This window comes from Malania oleifera, chromosome 1, assembly GCF_029873635.1.
Source record: "Malania oleifera isolate guangnan ecotype guangnan chromosome 1, ASM2987363v1, whole genome shotgun sequence".
NCBI classification, from domain to species: domain Eukaryota; kingdom Viridiplantae; phylum Streptophyta; class Magnoliopsida; order Santalales; family Ximeniaceae; genus Malania; species Malania oleifera.
The window spans coordinates 106,162,213-106,174,818 of record NC_080417.1 but is presented as its reverse complement, the minus strand read 5'-3'; positions in this window follow the sequence as shown (position 1 = coordinate 106,174,818).

Below are 12,606 nucleotides of genomic sequence, written 5' to 3'. Positions count from 1 at the left end.
GACTGAATCTTGAAGGGTTCCAAAATCGCCCTCATTTAGCCAACTTTATTCTGTAGTTCAAAAGTGGCTCGGTTGACTAAACTTATAAATATAGTCGACCAAAACCTCCTGAAGTCAACATTTTGACTTCCTGGTCGATGGAGCCCAAAATGAACTCCAACGCTTTGGTCGACCGAGGGTCCTCGGGAGATGCCCCAACTGTATGGTCAACCGAACCATCTAGTTCAAATCTACCCGGTGGACCGAATCTCGAAAATTGGAAAATTGCGCTTCGGACATGCATGTTTGGTCGACCAAACGAATAGTTCATTTTTGGCCCGGTTAATCGAACCTATCCTAGCCGACTGGTGCTCTCGGGTTGGAATTTTTTAAAATGTTTAAAATGCCATTAAAACTTAATTAAACTTTTCCAAAATACCAAGCGTGTCCCCAACGATCATATTTTTCACAAACTCTATAAATACCCCCTCATTACTCCAAATTAGTAACTTCGACTAACTCTAAATTTCTCTCTAATCCTCTGTTCATCAATGTTCCCCCGACTTGTTTTATTGTAAAAATTTCTTCTTTGGGGAAAAATATTTTATTCAAATCTCTCCAACTCTCTTTCACTTGTTTTATCCCAAAATCACTTTCAAAGAGAATATTTTATTTTGGGCTTTATATTTGTATTTACATGCATATACTCTCACTTTTTACTTATTTTTTGAAAATCAATCTATGAGAGTATTGCTTGCATTTCTCTCAGATTATTTCCTTGATAAATATTGTTTGGGAGAAAATTTATTTATTGCACAAACATTTTATTGAGCTTAACTCTTAGATTCTCCAAGTATTTCTCACTTGCATAAATCTTTGTTGGAGATCATCATACACATTTTTCATATACATTCTAGCTGTGCAAAAATAATTGAAAGAGAAAAACCCTAGGTTTTCCTATATTATTAGTATTAAAATATCTTCTTGGAGAAAACCATTTTTGAGGGTTTAAATGTAGTTAAGCACTGTTACTCCCCTGAGCATTATTTCATATCATTGGAGTGCATAATTTTATGAGTTTAGGCGTGTACATCTCTATTTGTATTTCAGAAGCATATTTTATGTACAAAATAATTTTATTGTAACGGTTGGGTTCAACCCGTTAATTGAATTGGGTAGTCTCAACCCCGCAAGTGAGACCGATTCGGTTCAGCTCGGAATTGAACTGGGGCGTCTCAGCCCCGCAAGTGAGACGAGTTTGGCTCAGCCTAATAATTGAGTTGGGGTTTTCCTCGCCTTGCAAGGAGAGGATGTAAAAGGCTTTTGCTTCGCCCGGTTAAGTGAGCAGGTATAGTGGAATCCTTGGGGGTATGCCCAAGGTGGGGACATAGGCTAGTTTTGGCTGAACCTCGATAACAAATCTTGTGTCTCTCTCTCCCTATCTCATTTAAAGTACTGCACTGTAAATTCAGTATGTGTATGACTATTTGTTTACTATTATATTCAGTTGCATGCACACATTTACATTGAATGAGATACATGTGTATGCATGAACCAATAGCTTAATTATTTTACATACATGTGTTTAATATTGAACAGGATACAATATGTGGTGAATTATAGAAATGTTTTAATAAGCCGAATAGTTTTAAATGTCCAATTGACCCCCCCCCTCTTGTGATCACACCAATTCCAACAATTACAATTCAAAACCTAAATGCATTGTAAATTTTACATATGTCTTCTTCATCTTCCTTTGCTGTTTTGATTCTTCAGGGAAAACACCAAGTGTATTTGCTTTTAAGTTCCTCTTGGCTTCCATTTCTCATTTTTCATGTGTGTGATCTGAATTATGAACCTGTTCAAGTACTAGGCACACACATGAGATACTTGTGCTTTTTCTTTATAAAAAATGGGATTGGACTCAAAAAGTCAATAGGGAACTCTAATTGCCACAAACCTCCAAGATAGAGCATTTTGAATGTGTGTGTTGACCTTATAAGTTATATCCCATTTTGGTTGTGACAAATACTTTGGTATTTAATGCTTGATGCGTTTGTGAGCAGAGTCAATTGGAAGTATCATATAATGCACATGGACTTGAAATAAAATGAAGACTCAAAGTGTTTATTGTTGTAATTTTTATTTCACTTTATTTTGGGTCTATAATATTAATGGTCTGTAACAATTAATCCATTGCATGCATGATAGGATAGATAAGCTCAAAGACCATATATTGCATTTAGGTCCCCAAACATCACGTGAGAAGGCCTCTATGACTAAAAAATTACAATTATGTGAGTAGGGGTGACTTTAAATGTTAATCAGAACTTAAATGCACACTTTTAGTGTATTCGGTCAACCGAACCTAGTTGTGAACATTCAGCTCACTCGGCCGAACCGCTCAAAGGTCAACAGGTTGACCATGGTTCAGCCGATCAAATGATTTCTAAACATGTCTTCCTCAGTGGACCGAACTCACTCGTGTTTGACACCCAACTATTGAGCCGACCAAACATCCATGATCATTTATGATATAGTCGACCGAACTTGATGAACAGAAAGTCGAACTCAAATATAGCCGATTGAACCTCGAAGGGTTCCAAAATCGCCCTCATTCAGCCAACTGTATCCTGTAGTTCAAAAGTGACTCGGTCGAATGAACTTATAAATATAGTCGACCAAGCTTAAAATATAGTCAATCGAAGCTCTCAGGTTGCTCAATTTTTACCAAACTTAAACTCGGGTTATTTTTTATTAACCATAGTAAAACTTTTCAAAAAATACCTAATGAGTCCCGAACGGTTATATTTTTTCGGAGTATCTATAAATACTCCATCATTTAGTTTGATTAGCACTTGATTAGCAAACATCATTAGCAATCTTTTTTTCTAAAATTCCAAATACCCATTTTTCACATTCAAGCTCTCCGCTTCCATTCTTACTTATCCTTCTTGAAAAAATCATTTAGTAAGAGTGTGTTGGAGATTATATTATAAAGCTTAAAATTTCATTAATTGTGTTTGATTGAGATTGATTTTATTTAAGAGTAAGATTTAAGTTTTTCCTTGTGACTTTGTTAATAAGTCTTCCTTGGGAAAATTCTTTAGAGCTTGTGAGTTTTGCATTGTCATTGCAATACTCAAGAGCTTGTATGGTGTTTGTTTGTGAAATAATTTTTACAAACTGATTTCAAAGATCTCTTGTGGTTGATTTTGAGAAAAATATTTTTGAGATATTTGCATTTGTGCTTAATATCTTTGTTACTACACCTTGTGATTAATATTATTATCTTGACACAAAGATCCTAACACATGCCCTCTCATGTACAGACTGCTATACTTGCATTATTTTTCAGAGTAGACATTTAAACTACATTGAGCTTTTCATATCCTATCATATTGTAGTGTGTTGATTATACTAGTACAAATCTAATTATTGGAGAAGCACATATTTTGTACACAAAATTTGTATTGATTACTTGTTGTATTCCAGGCATGGTCTGATTGGGCATTAATCGAGCCTGGAAGGATTGGTTATAAAGGTTGAGGTTGGCTTGTGTAAATTTGACTTGGTTGTATTTTGGTGTTGCTCTACCTATGAAGTGAGCCTTAATGGAATCCTTATGCTTGTGAGCCAAGGCGGTGATGTAGGCACATTTGTCGAACCTCGATAACATATCTGGTGTAATCCCTCTTTACTTTTATTTCTGTGCATGTGTAATTAGTTTACTTGTTAATTTAATTTCAGCTAAATATATTGATTTATTTTATTTGTTAGCTTTACTGTGATCCCAAGAAGGGGGGTGAATTGGTATTTTTAAAATCTATCCCCTAGGTATTCCTCCTAACAGCAGTATGTCCACAATCCTATGGTCAATCTAGTGCGAGTAATATCAGAAATTAAATAAAGCAGTTTAATCAATTACATAAGCACCAAAAAGCAGTAAAGAGAAGGGTGACATGGATATGTTATCGAGGTTCGGCCAACTACCTACGTCCCCGCCTTGGCTAACCAGCATAAGGATTATCACAATAACTTGCTCACTTAAATGGGTGGAGTGGCACCTATACAAACCACGTCAAATTATCACAGTGCTGATCTCAACCTTAACCAGGTCAATTAGCACAGGGCTGACCTCAACCTTTACACCAATCCTTACCAGGCTGGATTATCGCCCCCTCAGGCCATGCCTAGAATTTCTCAGATATACAAACAAAAGGTACAGTATAAGGGTGCTTTCACGTAAAGCAGATTTGTACCACAAATGCACACAATCACAAACACCACAGATGTTTTAATAATGTAAGCTCAGTGTGGTCTAAGTAGTTCAACTCTCAAATATATTTCCTATTAGTGTTATATGTACGTGAGAGTGTCAACCAGCAAACTTTGTATTTCTAGATGTTCTCAATCAAGAAGCTCAAACAAAGATATCATGCAATGTTCAAATATCTCAAATAGCAGAATATGTCAATCACATGAATAGTGTATATGCTTGGTTTGCAAGATATATGTAATCTTTGTATTTCAACAAATGATGTAGACTTGAATGGATATTGCCACAAAGATTAATATAATACACACAAATATCTTTTCACCAATATATTGATATGAATACCACAAGATATTTGAGTACGTTTGAAAATATTTTTGCAAGCCAAAAACAAATACAAACTTCCTAAGATATTGCAATGAGAATGCAACACTTAGAAGTTCAGCAAAGTCTTCTTAGGATAGGCTTATGAGAAAAGCCCCCTAAGAATATTTAGGTAATGCTCTCGAAAAAATCGATTCAAATAATCAAAGAATGAGAGAGGAAAACCTCAAACCAACAACACTCAAATACACTTACAAATGATACTAAGATGAAGTAGGTAAGTTTGAGTGGATTTGGAGATAGTATGAGCAATAGGAAGTATTTAGCTTAAGATAGAAATTTGATTTTTGGTTTTTGCTAATCAATCCTTAATTCTCCCAAATGAAGGAGTATATCTAGACATACTGAAAATTTTGACCGTTGGGGACCTATTAGGGATTGTTAGAAAAGTTTAATGATATTTAAGACATTTTAACCCTGTTTAAAAATATTAACTGTGGTAAAAAATTCAGGGCAACCCGAGAGGTCTGGTCGACCAAAACAAGTTTGGTAAACCAAGCCATTTTGAACTGCCTGGTTCGGTCAACCAGATCGCTGGGAATTCTCTCGAGGACCCTTCGGTAGACCAAGTCGTTGGAGAACAAAAGTGCTCGATTGACCAGATGGTCAAATGTTGACCAAGGAGGGTTTCGGTCAACCAGGTCTCTTTGAACAACCTGGTTCGGTCGACCAGGTGGTTAAACTTTTGACCTAGGGAGGTTTCGGTCGACTAGGGCTTTTTGAACTAACTTGGCTGGTCGATCGAAAGTGCACCATGTGTGCATTTCGATCCCGTTTCAAAACATATAAGCCCTATTCAAGTGTCTGACAAACATATGTGTAAATGTGTGTGTCCTAGGGTCACTAGGGTCCAATTTGAATACACCAAAAAAGTCCGATGTCGGTCGACTGAAGGGAATACCCTAAGGTCTTTCTATGGTCATTTTTGGTTTGTATCTGGTTTGAGCTTACAAAATAAACCATGCATGTGATGTGTGTGCTTATTACAAACCGAATACCCTAATTACTATTACAGACAAATTTCATTACAAAAATATTACAATCACGAGCATGAATTTGTCTTCAAGCTTTGAGCTTTCACGTGCCATTAATGATCTGCTAAAATGGACCTGCACATGAACTAGATATTTATTAAATACAAGAGTATTTGTCATTATCAAAACTGGGTGTGACCTATAAGGTCAACAGTATTTATGTATTAGATTGACCCTATTGACCTAGGGGAGAAATTTTTAAAATACCAATTCACCCCCCCCCCCCTCTTGGATTACATCAATTCCAACAATTGGTATCATAGCCTAGTTGCTTAGACTTGATCATTAATTTGCATAAAGATCTAGATGGCTCATAACACTATTACCCCTTTCCTTGAAGGACCCTCTTCCACATATCCTCTTATTTTCAGTGGTGTCAATTACACCTTCTAGAAACAAAGGATGTGTATTTTCCTTCAAAACATTGACTGGAAGGTGTTGAGAGTTGTCTCTAAGAGAAACTATGTTCCCATTAAAATTGACGGTGAAAATAGAGTACCTAAAACTGAGGATGAATATACTGATAAGGATATGAAAGCTTTTAGTATAAATGCTACTGCCATGAATAATCTCTATTATGGACTTGATGCTAATGAATTTAACAGAGTTATGACATGTACTTCTGCTAAGGAGATATGGGATAAGTTAGAGGTCACCTATGAGGGTACTAGAGATGTTAAGAATAGTAAGATAGACATGTTGACTAGTGAGTATGAAGTATTTAGAATGAATATTGGTGAATCCATTCAAAGCATGTATACTCGCTTCACACACATTATTAATTCACTGCATGCATTAGGTAAGACCTATCCCACGTATGAAATGATTAGGAAAATTCTTAGGGGTTTGCCTCCTATTTGGGAAGCAAAGGCTATGGCCATATCCGAGGGTAGAGATCTTGAGGCTATGTCACTAGATGAACTCACAGGTTCACTTATCACCTATGAGTTAGCTATTAATGAGAGATTAAATGAGTACAATAGAAAAACGTCTACTAATACATCTAGTGAGTGCAATGAACCTGAATCTAGAGATGACATGATTATGCTTACTAGGAAGTTTAACAGGTTCTTCAAAAAGAACAGTAGGCCATATAGAAAGTTTATAGATTCAGTATCTAAGAAGGGAGAGCCTAGTAAGAGAAAATAAAAATCAAACGCTTCCATGTGCTACAATTGTAATAAGGTTGGGCATATCAAACTTGATTGCCCATTGCTGAAAAAGGAGTTTGGGAAAAAGAAGAGAGCTATGAAAGTAGGCAACTCGTGGGATAAGAAAGATAGCAGTGATTCAGATTCAGACTCCAGTGATTCAGAGGTTGTTAACTTGTGCCTGATGGCATAAGGTGATGAGGTGCTATCTTCCTACTCTTTATCTTCTTATTATTATTCTGATGATGATTGTGATTCTGATAGCATGCCTACATAAAAAGAATTGCAATATGAATATATTCGCGTATCTAAATTGTTAAAAAAAATGACAAAGTAAATGATGTTTTGAAAAAGAAATGTGAAAATTGGTCAAATCTTGTTGAAATGGGGAAAAATGTTCATTCTTGTTGGCAAGAAGAAAAGAATTTGAAAATGGCTGAACTTGAAAGAAAATTGGAGGATAGCTCTAAGATTATCTGCAAATTTACTGAGGGCCAAAACAATTTTGAAAAACTTATCGGGGCCCAAAGGAACTCGCTTTGTAAAGAAGGTCTAGAATTTAATGGAATTAGGAATGTTAGGAGAAATGATATTTATATGAGATATTTTACTTGTAAATCAAAATCCTACATTCCACCTAAAGAAACTGTCAAGAAAATAACATGTTTTAAATGTAAATAGATAGGTCACATTCAGTTTGATTGTCCAATTAGAAAAAAGCATGTAAAAATTTAAAAGGTATGGAGAGTCAAGGGTGAATCAAGCACTAAACCCTATGGACCCAAAATAATTTGGGGACCAGCGTTAGTTACTTAGATTCTCTTGTAGGTGTGCTTGAGATCGTCCACATCCAAGGACAAGTGGTACTTAGATAGTGGCTACTCACGAAAAATGAATGGCGACAAGGCCAAGTTCGCATCCATCAATCCCAAGGAAGGAGGATTCGTAACATTTGGAGATAACACAAAAGGGAGAATCATCGGAGTAGGTAAGGTTGGTAAGGAACCTTCCCTCGTTACTAATAATGTATTACTTGTTTATGGCTTGAAACATAATTTGTTAAATATTAGCCAATTGTGTGATAAAGGGTATAAAGTATCTTTCAAAATTGATAAATGTGTTGTTGAGTGAAAATCTAATAACAAAGTACTTTTTACTACTGAACGTCACGAAAATGTGTACACCACCAGTTTTGATAATTTAGCTTATCAACAAGTTACATGTTTTTCTGCTATAAATGAAGCTAGCTGGTTATGGCATAGATGTTTAGGACATGCTAGTATGAATCTTTTATCAAAACTTGTGAAAAATCAAGTTTTAATAAAAAGAAATTCATATCCACTACTAGGCCACTTGAAATGCTACACTTAGATTTGTTTGGTCCTAATCAAGTTCAAAGTCTAGGTGGAAAATTGTATGCTTTTGTTATTGTGGATGATTATTCGAGGTTCATATGGGAGCTATTTCCCTCTAATAAAGATGAATCATGTGAACAATTCACTAAACTATGTAGAAGAATTCAAAATGACAAAGGCTACAAAATCACACACATAAGAAGTGATAGGGGAACTGAATTTAAAATGATGGCATAGAAAACTATTTTGACCTAGAGGGCATTTCACATAACTTTTTTGCACCTAGGACCACACAACAAAATGAAGTTGTCGAAAGAAAGAATAGGTCCTTACAAGAAATGGGTAGGACAATGCTAAATGAACATAAATTACCCAAATATTTCTAGCTCGAAGTAGTAAACACTGCTTGTCATGTAATGAATAGAGTATTAATCAGTCCATTTCTTAATAAGACACCCTACAAATTATGGAATGGTCATAGACCAAATATCTCTTATTTTCATGTCTTTCATTGTAAATGCTTTGTACTTAGAGATAATGAGCACCTAGGGAAATTTGACTCTAAATCTGATGAAGGTATTTTCCTAAGTTATTCACTTAATACCAAAGAATACAAAGTTTTTAATAAAAGAACATTAACTATTATTGAATTTATTCATGTTGTGTTTGATTAATCTAATCCATTTTCCAAAAGAGATGATGAAGATGATAATGAAATTAGAAAATGATTATATAAGCTATCTATTGAAAATATAAATTCAAAAATTAATGATAAATCAATTAAAGAAAATAAAATTGAAAGTGAGGTTCAAGAGCTGCCCAGGGATTGAAAATTCATAAGGAACAACCCTTTATATCGAATCATAGGTGAACCTTCACATTGTGTAGCCACCCGATCATCCTTAAGAAACCTAGTGAGCCATTTTGCATTTTTATCTCAGGAAGAATCCAAAAATATTAAAGAAGTCAGAGAGGATGAATCTTGGGTGATGTCTATGCAGGAAGAGCTTAACCAATTTGAAATAAGCAAAGTTTGGACTCTAGTTCCTTGGCCCGATGATCATACTTTAATTGGAACTAAATGGGTTTATAGAAATAAAAAGGATGAAAATGGGGTAGTGAGTAAAACCAAAGTTAGACTAGTTGCCTAAGGATATAATCAAGAAGAAGGGATAGACTTTAAAGAAACCTATGCTCCCGTAGCTAGACTAGAAGCCATTCGTGTGTGGTTTGCCTATGTTGCTTTTAAGAACTTTAAACGGTATCAAATGGATGTTAAAAGCACCTTTCTAATTGGCTATATAAATGAAGAAGTCTATGTAGAACAACCTCTCAGTTTTGAAAATCATAAATATCCTGATCATGTATACTAGTTGTCAAGAACCTTGTACGTATTGAAACAAGCTCCTAGAACTTGGTATGAGAGGCTTAGTGGTTTTCTCCTAGATAATGGTTTTACCAGGGGAAAAATCAATACTACACTTTTCATCAAATCTAAAAATGATCATATGCTCTTTGTGCAAATTTATGTAGATGATATTATATTTGGAGCTACTAACGATGAGTTGTGTAATGAGTTTGCCAAATGCATGCAAAGTAAATTCGAAATAAGCATGATGGGTGAATTGAGTTTCTTCTTAGGACTGAAAATTAAACAAGCTAAATATGGGACTTTCATATGCCAATCTAAATATTTTAGGGAATTGCTCAAGAAATTTAATATGGAAGATGGTAAAATTCTTGGTGCTCCTATGAGTTCGTCCACCAAACTTGATAAAGATGAGCAAGGAATCCCTGTTGATGTGAAACTTTATCGTGGCATGATTGGTAGTCTCCTATATCTTATAGCTTGCTGGCTTGATATTATGTTTAGTATGTGCATGAGTGCTAGGTTTTAGGCTGCTCCTAAGGAATCTCATCTATTAAAGGTCAAAAGAATTCTTTGGTACCTAGTTGGGACTATAGAATTAGGCTTATGGTACCCAAGCATATGACATTTGAGATTGTTAGCTACACCGATGATGACTTTGCCAGTAGTAAGGTAGATAGAAAGAGTACTAGCGACACTTGTCACTATTTAGGACAATCTCTGGTTTCTTCATTCTCTAAGAAACAGAACTCATATGCATTATCCATAGCCAAAGCATAATACATTGGGGCTGAAAGTTGTTGTGCTCAAACGCTTTACATGAAGCAACAACTTGTTGATTTTGGATTGTACTACAATACAGTTCTAATTAAATGTGATAATACTAGTGCAATCAATATTTCAAAGAAACATATCTCACATTCATGAACCAAACATATTGAGATTAGACATCTTTTCATTCGTGATCATGTGCAGAAAGACGATGTGGTACTTGAGTTTGTGTGCACTAATGAATAGTTGGCTAATATTTTCACCAAGCCTCTTCAGTTGGATAGGTTTATACAGATTAGACAAGAGCTCGGTCTAATGCATAGTAGAGAGGCCATATAGAAAATTGGCAGAGTGCACAAACTTAGAGGGAGCTACACAACATAGAAATGTATGGCTCTGAAAAATTTAATAAAACTATCATTGTTTTATACCTTGTGGATTTGTTTGTGGTTTGCAATGCATGACTATCATATCTCTTGCATGTTGATAATTATACTCATGTTTATTATTTTGATCATACTAGACTGTTTGAGTTGTTTGTTGTTAATAAATTGTAAAATTGAACTCAATCAAATCATTTCTATACAAATATTTTTGGGAAAAGCTCTATTTTCAAACGTCATACTGCCAAATTTTCTAAAAATCTTCCCAAATCATATCTTATATTTAAATGATTCTTACACAAAGCCTTTCCTATATGCTTATAATTTATCATGACCCTTTTTGTTGTTGCCAAAAGGAGGAGAAGTTAGGCAAAAATGGGTAAATACTTTGGGCAAAATGTTTAAACTTTTAACATCTTATAAAATTCTCATCATGCATATTGTCAGGAGGAACCCTTCTTGGTTGTACCCACTTTTTCTTGGGGTATTTGTTAATATCAAAAAGGAGGAGATTATTGATCTTATAGGTTATATCCCTTTTTGATTATGACGAATACTTTGGTACTTAATGTTTGATGAGTTTGTGTGTAGGATCAATTGAAAGTATCATATGATGCACATGGACTTGAAAGAAAATAAAGACCCAAAGTGTTTTTTATTATAGTTTCTATTTCACTTTATTTTGGGTATGTAATATTAATGGTATGTAACAATTCATGCATTGCATGCATGATAGGATAGATAAGCTCAAAGATTATAGATTGACTTTAGGTCGCCAAACATCATGTGACAGGGCCTTTATAACTTAGAAATTAAAATTATGTGAACAGGTGTGACTTTAAATGTCAATTAGGACTTAAATGCACACTTTTAGTGTGTTTAGTTGACCGAACCGAGCTTTGAACATTCAGCTCAGTCGACCGAACCGCTCAAGGGTCAATCGGTTCACCACGCTTCAGCCAACTAAATGATTTTTGAACATGTCTTCCTCAGTTGACCAAACTCGCTTGTGTCTGACACCCAACTGTTCAGCCGACCGAACTTCCAAGATCATTTATGATATAGTCAACTGAACTTGATGAATAGTAGACCAAACTCAAATACAGCTGACCGAACCTCAAAGGGTTCCAAAATCGCCTTGATTCATCTGACTGTATTATGTGGTTCAAAAGTGGCTCGGTTAACCAAACTTATAAATATAGTCAACTGAACTTAAAATGTAGTCTTGGGTTGCTCAATATTTACAGAGGTTAAACCAAGGTTGTTTTTTATTAACCATACTTAAACATTTCCAAAATTACCGAATGAGTCCTGAACAATTATATATTTTTGGAGTGTTTATAAATATTCCTTCAAGTGTTTTGATTAGAATTTGATTAACAAACATCATTAGCAATATTTTCTCTAAAATTCTAAATACCCATTTTTCACATTCAAGCTCTCCACTTCCATTCTTACTTATCCTTCTTACAAAAATCGTTTAGTAAGAGTGTGTTAGAGATTATATCATAAAGCTTACACTCTCGTTGATTGTGTTTGATTGAGATTAATTTTATTTGAGAGTAAGCTTTGAGTTTTTCCTTGTGACTTTGTTAAAAAGTTTTCCTTGGGAAAACTCTTTAGAGCTTGTGAGTTTTGCATTATCATTGCAATACTCAAGAGCTCTTATCGTGTTTGTTTGTGAAATAATTTTTACAAACCAATTTCAAATATCTCTTGTGGTTAATTTTGCGAAAAATATTTTTTAGATATTTGCATGTGTGCTTAAGATCTTTGTTATTGCACTTTGTGATTGATATTATTATCTTGACACAAAGATCCTAACACATACACTCTCACGTACTGATTGCTATACTTGCATTATTTTTTAGAGTAGACATTTAAACTACATTAAGCTTATCGTA